General features: G+C 45.9%; 1 long non-coding RNA gene across 1 annotated transcript; it reads left to right on the top strand.

Moving 5' to 3' along the window:
* Nucleotides 1-846: 846 nt before the first annotated feature.
* Nucleotides 847-1536, top strand: LOC127160224 (uncharacterized). Its single transcript, XR_007826672.1, has 3 exons — nucleotides 847-979; nucleotides 1109-1178; nucleotides 1306-1536. It is a non-coding gene; the product is annotated as an uncharacterized LOC127160224 (long non-coding RNA).
* Nucleotides 1537-12257: the final 10721 nt, after the last annotated feature.

Raw genomic sequence — 12257 nt, forward strand, 5'->3', positions numbered from 1 at the left:
GCAGTAGGCGAGCGAATGAGTATGTTTGAATCTTCAGTATTCATAAAAGAGCAGGCGAGAATTAGTAGGCGAGTGCACTCATTCTCACGAGATTTGGACGTACGTATACTTAATTTGCGCTCTAATATGCCTACTTACCTACTATACAGTAGGAAAAAAGAGTACGTGAAGAAAGAAGTACGTTCGAAACCTAAAAGAGTAGGCGAGAAATCCCCGGATGTTCTACTGCTTCAGCCCAGATTTTGGAGTGTTCATCGATGGATACTTTTCAATCCAAGAAGGCCACGGGAGAGCAATACGTCATCATCGAATGTAATTGAGAACCATGACAAGGGTGTTTACAAATGTGAGTATTGCAAACCAAAACACGGTTCCTTGTGTTAAAATCGTATTTGCTGACTTACTGAACTGTATATTTAGGTGCAAAGACTAGACAGTAACGTTATAGTATATTGTAATTTTGCTGTAAAAAACATGTTTAATTGTGTATAGCAAACAGTAGAGCACCAGTAAGCACACGTACGTCAACAAAGTGGATTTACATAAGCCATATACATCTTCGATTACTAAATGTTTATTTAACAACTGACAGTAAAGTGTTGTAAGAGAATTGCAGATGAGCACATCACAACATGAAACAGACATCTGAGTGAGTGATGTACGTATGTGTGCTTATTATGTAGAATTCACTGCTGTCAACACTGCTTTAGTTGAATGTAAATAGTGTAAATAAACACATGTACATAACTAAACATGAGTTCACCTGTTTCATTTGTCCATTACTGTTGATAAATTGAGGAGCATTTGTGTTTGATAAAAAGCCAGTTAACAAATTAGCAACTACCTCAAAATGTGAATGCATTATTGAATCACAGAGGTAACTGAATCATGTCTGGATGTTACAGGGACAGATGATACATGCGTGTGTTTATCCGGTGAAGAGTGACTGATGAAGGAATCCTGCCATCATAGGCTTTCAGTGAGTATACATTACATAAAAGAATAAAACATCTTTTAAGTCTTAAGTTGTACTTTATTTTATTGATTGTAACATCAAACAGAGTTATTATAGCACTTTTGATTTTTGATTTCTGTGAATTTTCTGCAGATCTTTTGTGGTGGAGCAGGTGACGGCAGCATTTGTGGGAAGAAAGGAAGACCTGAAACAAAAATATAAAGTAAGAACATTTTGTTACTTTAATACAGAAATCAAAAAGTTTTAAATTATTGTAAAAAAGAAAAAAGTTGATATGAATGCTTTTGTATTATATTCGTGCTTCTTTGTATGATCTGAAATGTCTGCAGACTGGTGTGAACAGTGAGAAAGGAGAAATCCACAGCAGCATCCTGGAAATGGTCTGGTGCCATGGATGAGATCCTCCATCACTCCACCTGCCCTTTACTGCCTCATCTGATCCAGATGTTGCTGTGGCCTCTTCATCCTCAGTGAGCTCAGAGCCAGCGAGAGCATCTAGAAAAAGACTAAAAGACATTGATTATTACAGGGACCCCCAATCCCCTTGAGAAAAGTGCCTTGCTCAGGTAGTTGTGAACCAGCAACCTTCTGCTTACTATAAAAGTAATAGAGCTACAACAAAAATTAGCATGTGAGTGTTAACATGAAATGAAATTTGTCAAGAAATGGAATGCTGACAACATGAATTGTAAAATCTTTTACTCTGTTTATATGTTTCACAGGTAGTCGAGCAGACACAGTGACAGCCAGATTGTCCCGCACAGGTCTCCTGCTCTTGCCTCAAGGTTGTGGGGTTCAGTGGTGTGTCTTCATGGTCTTTCTCATCCTCTGGCTCAACAACATCCTCATTGAGAAGAGTGAGATTGTGAAGCACAGCGCAGCAGCAGAATTGGCACAGCTGCATTGAGATGGCAATAGGATGTGGGGTTCACCAACTGTAAATACATGATTGTTAGATCAATAAGTTTGAATAAAGCTGTTTCATCTGTTGTTGACTTGTATATTTATGTATTTATTATGATGCTTTTATTCCTTCTTTTACTCATTTATTCATGTTTTCTATTGTTGTCAATAAATAAAATATACATACTTTGTTAACTAATGCATTAATTCATTGCTTAACTGAAAACTGATGGATTCAAATCAGCTGCATTTGTCGAGTGTATATTCATGCATAGCTATGTCAAAAAAGTTAATATAATTAATTATTAGTTAGCATGTATCTTTATTATTGTGTGTGAATGTTGGGGTGGGCTAGCAATGCAGTTCTTTATGGTGTTATCTTAATTTTTAAGTAGTAATACTTACATTTTTCAAATGTAAAATCAACAGTCTCATCAAATGTGAGATGTTCCAGCAGCTGCCTGATGTCTCCTTTGTGCAGACAATGCAAACGTGGAGGTGTATTTTAACTGTACTTGGTAGGTAGGGTTGTTGAGTTACTGATGCTATATGAGGTGTTAGTGCACTTGTCACTCTTTTTATTACTATTATTATTATTATTATTATTATTGCTTATAATTACATATAAGATCTGGAAATATGGTTGTACCTAACAATGGACAACTATAATGACAAAAAATAGAAAACAAATATCATGCATTCATCATGGTATGAGATTATGTACACAGAAAAAAACAACAACATCATAGCAAGGTTAAATATCTAAACAATTCACCACGGTGCTTTTTTTAGAAGCCTGATGGATGAAACGACAAGATTTAACAAGAAAAAAAGAAAAGAAAAGAATGGAGATTTAAACCACTTAAGCCAATTTTACACAAAAAATGAAGAAATTAACTACATATTAAAGAGAACGATTTCATCTTACAAGTTTCCTTATAAAATTTAAAAAAAAAATGGTTATACTACAATCACAATAAAATGTAAAATTGTTTCTTTAATAAAAAAAATTAGCCACAAAATTAGCAAATTATCAACATCAAAATATTTACAGATAGATCAAACCTGCCGCTCCTATCTTTTAAATTGTTGCGCTTGTTATGAGCTCGTAGATCACATGATAACGTAAACATAGCGGATGACGTCTGAATTACATTCATACTCAACGAGATTTGGCTGTAAAGTACGTACTCTTTTAGCGCTCGTTAAGTAATTGAAATTAAGTACATACTCATTGAGTATGCGGTTTCGAACGCAGCCCATGTATTCCAATTGCCCGCTATGAACTTCCTGGAACTATTTGAAGTCTACACGAATCACGTGATGATCGAGCGTTTTGAACTTCCGTTGTCGCAACTCTCTCTCTATACGGCTCTGATTGAACCTAGGCTACAATTAGGCCCTATGTATTCCCCATACATAAATAAAATAATGTTGAATCCCTGAAGAGTGATGAATGCAGCCAAGGAAAACATGAAGAATAGAAAGAATAGAAGAATAGAAAGAATAGAAAAAAGTGGAAAATAACACAGGTAAGACAAATAAATCAGTTCTTACTTTTTAATATTTACATATCAAGCTGTTGGTAAGCTGACAAGATAAGTTATTTAGGAAAATTACTTTTTTTTTTTTAATTATTGCATTTAAGATTGTTATGCAGCGCAAAAATGAAAGTGTAAAAGCCAATCAAATGAGCTCGTGATCGAGTGACGTCACTTAGGGTAAGAGCATGTATCCATGGCAACGCTGTGCTGCTGAGTGACAGTTAACGGTCTCCGTGATTTCCTCAGACATGGCCTTGAGTTTTTGCTTTTGTCCGGTCGAAAAGGTATTTATACTTTTATACTTGTAGACATCAGGTACCGTAACCACTGCGTATCTCGTAATACTTACATTTAATGAAAAGTTTACCTTTTAAAACGTTTGCTGAGGCTGTCAGTCGTGTAAAGCCCCGTTCACACTACACGCAACACGCAGCGACAAAGCGACGCGATCCCATTCATTTCAATGGAGAGCTGGCGATTTCCGGCGACAAGAGCGACAGCGGCCGTAAGCGACCGTTGGCGACCGGATGTGGGCGTGTCCAGCGACGCGACAAAGTTCAGAATCTCTCAACTTTATGCAAATGAAGAGCGACTTTCGGGAGCGAGAGCCAATAGGAGAAGTTAATTCTTGCCGTTAGCAATTGTCCTGTTTTATATGACATGTCTCTGCCCACATACAGGGACATAATTTTAAAAAATGAGGCATGGAAAGGGGTGTCCGATATCGTGGGGATTCCAAGTAGGTTTTTAATTAACTAATAGGATGTAAAATTAGATATTACCTCTTAAAAAATCAAAACCAAAATGTGTTAAATGTATGACAACAGACAAAATCATAAATGATTAGATAGCAAATAAACGTACCATATTAAAAATAATATTAACTGCATTAAAATGAATTGTAACCTGCTTGTCTTGTTTCTAAAGTTGCTTTGGATAAAAACGTCTGCTAAATGATTAAATGTAAATGTAATGTAATGTAATGTAAATGTAATTGTATAGAAACACTACGGTTTACACGCCATACTTACATACACAATGTATAAAATGTATTAAATTGTTATGTATACTACATAAATTAATGTAATTATATTAATACTGTAGTAATGCACTGTGTACGTAAACAAACTTTATATTAATACAATAGGCTATATGTATTCATGTGTTCAGTGCAATATAGGCTGCTGCATGTACAGTATACATATTAGAGTGCATGTACACACACATATACATATATATATATATATATATATAAATATACATTGCATATTTATATATATAAATGTATATAAACAATACATACTATGTATTCTCTTTACATTTGATCATAAATTGTCATAAATGGTAATAACAGAAATATGTATCTTGTGTGTGTGTGTGAATAAATACTATTTTTCCCTTTTTTTTAGTTGAAGAATGCAAAAAAAAATGGAAAAACCTTCGTGATATATATAGAAGAGAGTTAAACAAAATAAAAGAAAGAAAAAGTGGCTCAGCTGCGGATCCAATAAAACCTTGGAGGTACAGTACCATCATGGGTTTCCTTAACCCCTTTATGGAGTACCGAAGCATGAGTGGAAACATGTCCCAAGGGGTTGGGGAGCCCACTGTGGCAATTGAACTCCAAAGCCAGGCAGCACCAGTCAGACAGCCAGCAAATCAGGAAGAAGCAGCCAGCCAGCCAGCCACAGTCACCAGTCAGCCAGATCCCGCAAACAGCCAGCCGAGTGAAACCAGCAGCCAGCTAGATCCAGGCGGACAGGGAAAGCAATTAGGACAAGAGGGTGAAAAGTCTCCCCAAGGCATCTCAAAAAGGCACCGGGGGGGTGGGACATTAACTTTTTTTGAGAAACGTCTTCTTTCTGCTCTAAATAGGGCAGAGGCACCTCCATCTCACCCCACATCTCATCCCCCATCTCATCTCCCATCAACATCTGAAGATCCAGATGAACTTTTCCTCCGGAGCCTGTTGCCACAAATAAAAAATCTTAATTTGAGAAGAAGGGAAAGGGTTAAATTTGAAATACACCGAATCATCTTTGAGGCACAGTGCAGCCAGGACCAGGAGCAGAGTTTGGTACAGATGACACAGCCATGAGAGACACCTATGTGGTTCTGTACCCTGCAGCTAGAGTTAAAATATGTGTTTAGTGTTCATATTGTTTGTGTTTTTTGTTTATTAGAGCGAGGTACAGCTGACAAGGTCCTATAGTTTCTATATTTACTATTACTGTTTACCCTCATGCAGCCTCATGCAGTTCTGAGAAAAAAAAAAATGAATTAGCATGTTAACTTTAAGGCATTTTTTTAAATAAATTTGTTTCAGCCTTTTTAATGTTTCTTTTTCAGATTATAGTTAAGGGGTCTTTAGTGCCACATGATCCTTCAGAAATCATTCTAAAGTTTTAATTTGTTGCTCAAGAAACATTTCTGATTATTAGTAATGTTGAAAACAGTTAGAAAGCATTTGTAACATTCAAGAATAGTCTTTACTGTCAATTTAATGCATCCTTGTATTAATTTATTTTTAAATATCTTACTGACATCAAACTTTTGAACAGTAACGTGTAATGTTGCAAAAGCCTTCTATTATGTATATATTACAGTTCATAGCCTTTTGTTGTGTGATTACCATATGTCTGATTTTGTACCTGAACTAAACCAGACAGTAATAGACAGTTATGTATTTGGGGAAAGTGAGGTATATCTAATAGAATAGACAGGGTATATTTTTTTTCAAGAAATTATGGAAACACATGGAAACATTGCTCTTTTATTATAATGTGGGTGGCTCTTATAAGAGCCTTTGGTTTGGTTCTGAGAAGAACCTTTCATGTTTGTCACACCTGTGGCTGCCAGGGCACTGCACCCTCAGCGCAGAAGTAATCAGCAAGGGTTTCCCTCACACGCATTGCCTCCCGTGCTGCATTGTTGCTCCCTACTCTGCTGACGTTCTGCAGTGCAGAGGCTTCTCCATCAGCAGCCGGGGTTAGTGGGTACCGCACAGTTCCTGTTGTCCTCCGCAGGAAGTTGTGTAGCACACAGGTGGCCTTCACACAGGCTTCCGCATTGGCAGGGCTTACACCAATTACACGCCGATATATGCGCCATTGTGCTGCGAGTATACCAAACGCGTTCTCAACTGTCAGCCTTGCCCGTGAAAGCCTGTAGTTGAACACCCTATGTCTACTAGGAAGGGTGGTACCTGGGAAGGGTCGCATCAGGTCTCTGCGGAGAGGGAAGGCTTCATCTGCGATGAAGACGTGAGGCTGGGGCCCCAGGTGATCTGCTCCTGGCAGCAGTGTGTCCTCCGGAAGGCAGAGAGTTCCATTGCGAAGACCATTTCCAAACAGTCTATTAGCCAGAGTCCCACCATCACTGGTCTTTCCATAACTGCCAACATCTATGACGCGGAAGCAGTATTTGGCATCTACAACTGCCAAGAGGACAAAATAGAATGTCCCCTTGTAGTTGTAGAATAGTGATCCAGAGTTGTTGGGAGCCTGGATCACTACATGCTTCCCATCAATAGACCCAAGACAGTTTGGGAAATTCCAGCGATGGTAGAACTCTGCAGCAATGTCCCGCCAGTCTTCTGTGGTAGGAACAGGCATATAGTCCTCCACCAGGGAATCCCAAATGGCCTTTGCCACATCGGCAACAATACCAGCTACAGTGCTGTGCCCAACACGGTAGCTAAAGGAAATGGTGCGGTATGAGTCCCCTGTTGCAAGAAAGCTGTGGAAATATGTGTGTATAAGTTATTTTGGTCATAATAATAATAATAATAATGATATATATATATATATATATATATATATTGTGACGAGCTTCCACAGAGGAATCAGCGTCGCCCTGGCAACCAACCACGTGCACCTGCACGCACTCACCGTCGGCTGATCGGTCACAGCTGCACTTCGTCAGCCACAGCGTACTTAAGCAGCACATGCTGAAGCAGACTCTCAGACTCTGGTCTCGAGCCGAATGCAACGCTGGTCTAACCTCTCTCTCTCGTTCTTCCCCCAGAAAGCAGCGACTGACCGATCAGCCCACTTTTGTTTGGAGCACAATCGGACTACCACTTTCACCAGGATTGAACCCCGAGCACCTGAAGCACCAGCCACCCCAAGCACCACGCACCGGCTCACCGTATTTCACGTTGTTTATTTTCTCTGTAAATAAATCCACCCTCCGGGGCCTTGTTTTCACCAAGCCTGCCTTGTCGAGTGATTCTTCACCCCGTGACAGTGGTGGAGAATGCGGGCAGATTTGTGAAGAATCACCGGCAAGTTCACCGCCCAGCCCTAATTTTCTTTTTTTTTTTTCCCTCTCTGTCTGTGCACCCCAGGATCTGGAAGGCCGGCACGCTCGTCCCCATCATGGAAGAAGTGCTGAAATGCCTCGCGGAAGTGAGCATCCGCCAGCAGCAGATAGCGGAACACCTCGCCACTCGCGTGGGCCGGACGGAGGAAGAAATCAACGCCATCCGCATCTCCGCCGCCCAGCGCGTTCCGCTACCTGATGCCCGTGCCCAAGCCACCCGCCTGCTGCCAAAAATGACCGCGGGCGATGATGTGGAAGCCTTCCTCCAGGTCTTTGAAAATACTGCCCGACGCGAAGGATGGCCGGACGATGAGTGGGCACGCGCGCTGGCACCCCTCCTCACTGCCGAAGCCCAACGGGCTTATTTCTCGCTTCCCCTGGCCGTAGCTGAAGAATACACAGAGGTTAAGCGGGAGATCTTGGCGAGACTCGGTCTCTCGCCCATCTGTGCAGCGCAGCAGTTCCACGAGTGGGAATTTAAGCCTCGGGTGCCAGCCCGCGCCCAAGCCGCTGAGCTCAGCCGCATCGCGCAACATTGGCTCTTGGAGGGAAACCCCACTGCAGCTCAGGTAGCGGAACGAGTGGTGGTCGATCGCCTCCTCCGCGCTCTTCCCCGCGCCCACCGGCAAGCCGTCGGGATGAGGAATCCCACCACCACCCTGGAACTTGTGGAGGCGATCGAGCTGGCGGATGCTGTCCATCACCGCGAGGCAGGGGACCGAGTGTCGCCGTTTCCCCGGAGGGTGGTCCAGGAGCGACGCCCGCTTGAAGGCACCCCGCGACCGGTCAACAGGCCGACGGTTCCCCCGCCGCGAGATGAGCCCATGCCCAGCGCTGAACCACCGTCACCTCCGCGAGCGTGGCTGGCAGGCTGTATCGTCCATCAGCGTGTACCATCAGGAGCCCCCGAAGCAGATGTGACGGTGGAAGGCAAACGTTACCGGGCCTTACTGGACTCATGCAGTGCGGTCACCCTTATCCAATCACGGCTGTGCAGACCTGGAAATAACCAGAAAACTTACCTGCCAATTACCTGCGTGCATGGAGACACTCGCCAAATACCGGCCCGTAAAGTCACCATCTCGACTCCCCAAGGCACCTGGCCGGTGGAGGCTGGCCTGGTGAAGGACCTACCGGTAGCCGTGCTGCTTGGAAGGGACTGGCCCGGCTTCGATCAGCTGCTCACCGCCGCTACTCAGCCTGTCAGCCACAAGGGGAACCGTCAGAAAAAGAGGCGGCCTCGTGGACCCCGTCGCCGCCCAGTCCTACTCGCCTCCGACAGCGGGAGAGATGGTGAGTCCCCCTCCCAAAATACTAATCTATTCTATAATGTGTATCAACAGGCTGCTGGAGGGGGCACTTTTGCCAAGGAACAACGGGAGGACGACCGACTCAAGCACTGTTGGGCCCAAGTGCGAGTCGTCGATGGGACAAACGTCCTCCCACGGCCCCATCCTCTCCCGCACTTTGTCGTCGAGAATGGCCTGCTGTACTGTGTCGCTCAGCGGAGGGGGGAGGAGAAAAAATTGCTAGTGGTGCCGCGAAGCAAAACCGAAACCATCCTGGAGCTGGCACATTCCCATCCCATGGCAGGTCACCTTAGGGCAGACAACACCACACAACGCATCCGCGACCGCTTTCATTGGCCAGGCCTGGATGCTGAAGTAAAGCGGTTCTGCCAAGCCTGCCCGACCTGCCAAGTGACGTCGCCCAGGACCCCTCCCCCCAGCCCGCTCATTCCGCTGCCTATCATCGAGGTGCCCTTCGAGCGGATTGGAATGGACATAGTGGGGCCGTTGCCGAAGTCTGGCTGTGGTCATGAACACATCCTGGTCATCGTCGACTACGCCACCCGGTACCCGGAAGCAGTCCCCCTGAGGAATGCCACCGCCAAGTCCATCGCCCAGGAGCTGTTTCTGCTGGCTAGCCGAGTCGGCCTCCCTTCGGAGATACTGACTGACCAGGGAACTCCATTCATGTCCCGGCTGATGGCAGATCTCTGCAGGCTGCTGCGGGTGAAACAGTTGAGGACTACCGTCTACCATCCGCAAACGGACGGATTGGTGGAGAGATTTAATCAAACCCTCAAACAGATGTTGAGACGAGTCACAGCGGAGGATAAGCGGGATTGGGATCTCATGCTCCCGTACGTGCTCTTTGGGATCCGCGAAGTCCCCCAAGCCTCAACTGGTTTCACCCCCTTCGAGCTTCTCTTCGGCCGGCAACCTCGTGGCCTCCTGGACGTCGCCAGAGAGGCTTGGGAGCAGCAGCCTGCCCCTCATCGTACCATCATCGAACACGTCCGACAGATGAGGGAACGGATCGACCGAGTGATGCCGTTAGTCCGGGAACACCTGAGCAAAGCCCAGCAAGCACAGCAACGCCATTACAACCGGGCAGCCCAACCACGGGAATTCCAGCCCGGAGACCGCGTCATGGTCCTGGTCCCCAGCTCCGCCTGCAAGTTTCTGGCCTCCTGGCAAGGGCCCTACACGGTCTTGGAGAAGATTGGGCCAGTTACCTACCGGCTGAGGCAGCCGGGGCGACGGCAGGCGGAGCAACTCTATCACATTAACCTCCTGAAGAAGTGGGTAGGGACCCGGGACCAAGTGGCTGCCTTAAGTCTCACCGATCCCGTGGTTGTTGACGTCAACCCCCATCTCTCGGCTGCCCAGAAAGCGGAGCTCCAACACCTGGTCAGTCAGTTCCAGGATGTGTTCTCTTCCCAGCCCGGCCAGACCAACGTGGTGCATCATGACATCAAAACGCCCCCAGGAGTCATCATCAGGCAACGGCCCTACCGAGTCCCGGAAGCTCGTCGGCAGGCTATTGAGGAAGAGATCCAACAGATGCTGAAGTTGGGGGTAATAGAACCATCCCGGAGTCCGTGGTCCAGCCCCATCGTAATGGTCCCAAAGCCGGATGGCACCCTCCGCTTTTGCAATGACTTCCGCCGCCTGAACGAAGTCTCCAAGTTCGACGGGTACCCCATGCCTCAAGTTGATGAGCTTCTGGACCGCCTGGGAAGGGCCCGGTACATCAGCACTCTCGACCTCACCAAAGGCTACTGGCAGGTACCCCTAACCGAGTCAGTCAAACCGAAGACTGCCTTCTCAACCCCCAGTGGCCACTGGCAGTACCGGACCCTTCCCTTCGGCTTACACGGGGCCCCCGCGACGTTCCAGCGTATGATGGACATCATCTTGCGGCCCCACCAGGCGTACGCAGCCGCCTACCTGGACGACGTGGTGGTCCATTCCGAGGCATGGGAGGAACATCTGGATCGTCTGCGGAGGGTGCTCTCGGAGCTCCGGCGGGCTGGGCTCACCGCCAACCCCCGCAAGTGCCACCTAGCCCTCTCCGAGGCCAAGTACCTGGGCTTCCAAGTCGGCCGAGGTCTCATTCGGCCACAAGAGAAAAAAGTCGAGGCCATCCACTCCGATAGAAAGTCCACTCAGAAAGTGTGCTGGACCCCATCTGCGGAGGAGGCCTTCGCTCAGGTCAAGACGGCGCTCACGTCCTCGGCCGTACTCCGCGCCCCCGACTTTAGCTGCCCCTTCCTGCTGCAGACGGATGCCTCCGACACAGGACTGGGGGCCGTCCTGTCCCAAATTCAAGAAGGTGAGGAGCATCCGATCATTTACATCAGCAGGAAGCTGTCCCCGGCTGAGAGGAAATACGCCGCCGTGGAGAAGGAAGCCCTGGCCATCAAGTGGGCAGTCCTGGAGCTCAGGTACTATCTCCTAGGCCGCAAGTTCACCCTGGACCAGACCAGAGCGACGCTTGGGGGGGGGGGGGAGTGTGACGAGCTTCCACAGAGGAATCAGCGTCGCCCTGGCAACCAACCACGTGCACCTGCACGCACTCACCGTCGGCTGATCGGTCACAGCTGCACCTCGTCAGCCACAGCGTACTTAAGCAGCACATGCTGAAGCAGACTCTCAGACTCTGGTCTCGAGCCGAATGCAACGCTGGTCTAACCTCTCTCTCTCGTTCTTCCCCCAGAAAGCAGCGACTGACCGATCAGCCCACTTTTGTTTGGAGCACGATCGGACTACCACTTTCACCAGGATTGAACCCCGAGCACCTGAAGCACCAGCCACCCCAAGCACCACGCACCGGCTCACCGTATTTCACGTTGTTTATTTTCTCTGTAAATAAATCCACCCTCCGGGGCCTTGTTTTCACCAAGCCTGCCTTGTCGAGTGATTCTTCACCCCGTGACAATATACATATATACACAAACACACACACATACAGTAGTCAACATTTGAAGTGGATCAAAACGTTTAATTAAACCAAAATAATACCTATTCTTGCCTTAGGACAATTTGATTAACCTTTTTTGATCCACTTCAAATGTATATATACGCATTATATATACATTATATATACATACACACACACACACACAAAATATATATATATATATATATATATACATACAAACACACAGACAATTTTATATATATATATATATATATATATATATATTATACATACATACATAC

This window comes from Labeo rohita, unplaced genomic scaffold (genome assembly GCF_022985175.1).
Source record: "Labeo rohita strain BAU-BD-2019 unplaced genomic scaffold, IGBB_LRoh.1.0 scaffold_30, whole genome shotgun sequence".
Lineage (NCBI taxonomy): Eukaryota > Metazoa > Chordata > Actinopteri > Cypriniformes > Cyprinidae > Labeo > Labeo rohita.